The sequence below is a fragment of the Mastomys coucha genome, unplaced genomic scaffold (genome assembly GCF_008632895.1).
Source record: "Mastomys coucha isolate ucsf_1 unplaced genomic scaffold, UCSF_Mcou_1 pScaffold1, whole genome shotgun sequence".
NCBI lineage: Eukaryota > Metazoa > Chordata > Mammalia > Rodentia > Muridae > Mastomys > Mastomys coucha.
Window position 1 is genome coordinate 35,344,204 of NW_022196891.1, and position 2,586 is coordinate 35,346,789.

General features: G+C 45.6%; 1 protein-coding gene across 2 annotated transcripts in view; it reads right to left on the minus strand.

Annotated features, from left to right (window-relative positions):
- Positions 1-2,586, minus strand: part of Nek7 (NIMA related kinase 7) — a 135,991-nt gene that overhangs the window by 123,932 nt on the left and 9,473 nt on the right. The window contains exon 1 of one of the 2 annotated variants that reach the window (XM_031384093.1): positions 2,084-2,507. The exons of the other annotated variant lie outside the window; for it this stretch is intronic. The gene's annotated coding sequence lies outside the window, so the exon portion shown is untranslated. Of the gene's footprint in view, positions 1-2,083; positions 2,508-2,586 lie in introns of those variants that run through there. 2 annotated transcript variants of the gene reach the window in all.

Sequence of the window (2,586 nt, forward strand, 5' to 3'; positions counted from 1 at the left end):
AACTGGCTGAGCTCTGGACCACGCCCTCTGCTAAGCTCAGAAGACATCTAACTGGCTGAGCTCTGGACTACGCCCTCTGCTAAGCTCAGAAGACATCTAACTGGCTGAGCTCTAGACCGTGCCCTCTGCTAAGCTCAGAAGACATCTAACTGGCTGAGCTCTGGACCACGCCCTCTGCTAAACTCAGAAGACAGATCTAACTGGCTGCCTACTAGTATCACTTGGATATGAGCTATCCAAGAAACATCCCCAGAGATGTATCTTTCTCCATACACATAAAGAACGTCTTATTTATTCATAATGTTTAATAAATCAGCTTCAAGTCAAATAAATCTGACCTGTGGTCCTGTTTTAGCCTATAGCCTAATTCCAGGAACTTACTTTAATATGTCTTACTCATGCCTGTAATGTATCTAATCACCAACCCGGCTAGCATCTCTTCTGACCCATGTCCTTCCTCTTTTTAAGCCCAAGTCTGATATACATAATCCTAGTTCCTAGCTCAACCCCAGTTCTCCTGTCAAGGTCCCTGAATGCCCAGACAGTGAGCACTCACAGACAGACTTTGACCTGATTCACGCCATACAGACAGTGAGCACTCACAGACACACTTTGACCTATTCACGGCATACAGGCTCCTTCCCACTGCATAGTATGGATGTGGCTGACATCTATTCTTTCCTTCCCTGAAACCAGTTGCTCAACTGTTCTGGACACTTGTTCTCTCACTGATAGGACCTGCCCAACCCCAACTCCCCACCCACCCGCCCTGCTCCTTAGAGTCTCTGGGAACCAGGCATCTGCCGTTCCCTGAACAGCCAGTTCTGACAAGAATGGTACCGGGCTGTATAGGAAACACAAATGTGTACAGGACATGATTCACACCTTCCAGAAACCGACATTCCAGGAACGACGGTAGGACAAGCCTATCTATAGTGAGAGAGAGCTCTCTAAGCCAGAAGCAGAGGAGCAGATGCCTCTTTATAATTTTCTGTATCATACTGAGCAGGATTAAAGGATGAAGATGACGTTAATAACTGAGATGGGATAGCTGGGGTGCCAGACACAGCATAAAAACAGCGAGAGGAGCATAAAGACAGAGCTAAGGGAAGGGAAAGTACGAGTCAGCTTACCCTAAAAAGGAAACCCTGTCGGGTTGATTAAAACAAGGGAATACAGAAACAGATCTAAAACGAGAGGTCAGGATATGTAGACAGGCCAGTATAGATAGGTCAGTATAAGTAGACAGGTCAGGATATGTAGACAGGTCAGTATAGACAGGTCAGTATATGTAGACAGAGTATATGTAGAAATGAACTCCTCATTGAAAATCGGTGAGCCAGGTTATCCTATACAATGCTAATAATTAATTTACTCTCACATTCTACACATAAAGCTGAAGTATAAAAAGCAGAAAGCTGGAAATTTGCTTCCATCTGAAGCAAAATCTTACAGACTCACTGTGTAGTCTGAATAGGACAGTCGGACTCCGAGTGAAGCACCTCATGAATTTTTTTTTTGGCAAATAAGCTTAGCATTGGCAGAAGAAGAGCAGGCTATTCTGGCCTCGGGTTAATTAAATAGTCTGCCCTTACAGAAACGCAGGCAGCAAATGCAGACGTTACCTAGCAGCTTTCTTATCTACGATCAATAATCTTGCACAGGTAAAACGTAATGTTTCATTTGCCACCTTTATCCCAAACTACAGGAATGATGGCCACCCAGGACACATGCCTCGAGTTTTATGATTCAGAAAAATCTGCATGACTGAACGGCATGGAAAGTTACTCACCTGCCTTCCTTTCTCATATTTGCTGCATTGCTCTCTCCCTTTTAATGGAATCTTTTTTCTTCCTGGTTTGCAACAATGGTTCTATTTCTGTACCCATACCTCCCAAATGCCACCGCTGACTGGGATTCTCTTCCTCGCTTCTCTTACAGCCCTTTCCTCAAATGTCACCAGCTCTGTTCACTTCAGCTATACACCAACAGGCTCTGAATTTCTCTGGGAATGGAAGACTAAAGAAAAGGAGGGGAAAAACATCGAGAAGAAAAAATAAGAGACAAAGGCCGTCTGACTTACAGAACCATCTGACAGAGGCCAGGAGGCCCCAGAGATAACGTGCTCTGGCCCTGGCAAATAGGGCTCCAGAAAAGTTCACCCCGATTTGAAACTGGCTTTAGCAGCAAACTGTGTGCAGCCAACTGGCTCATCTTTTGAACATTTTCAAAATATGTATGCAAAACAGTCTGCAGAATTTTCAAGGCAAAAAGCATGGACCGTCCACCGACCTTGCAGAAAGCCCTAGAAAGAGGCCCTGCCTACTGGAAGGCCATGTTCCAGGAGACAGATGTACTGCCACTCCGTAACTGTATCAGTCCCCGATCTTTCAGCTCAGCCTCTTCACCCATACCTGGGTCAGTACCAGCTCTACAGATGCTTTCCCCAGGTCAGACATGGAACTAGGCTCCACGGCTATGCAGTTAGCCTGTATCAGCAAACCCTGCACTAGGCACGTGACAAAATACAATAATGAACCTGTACTTAGTCCTCTGATAAGAGCATCTGGGAAGGGGGGGGGGGGG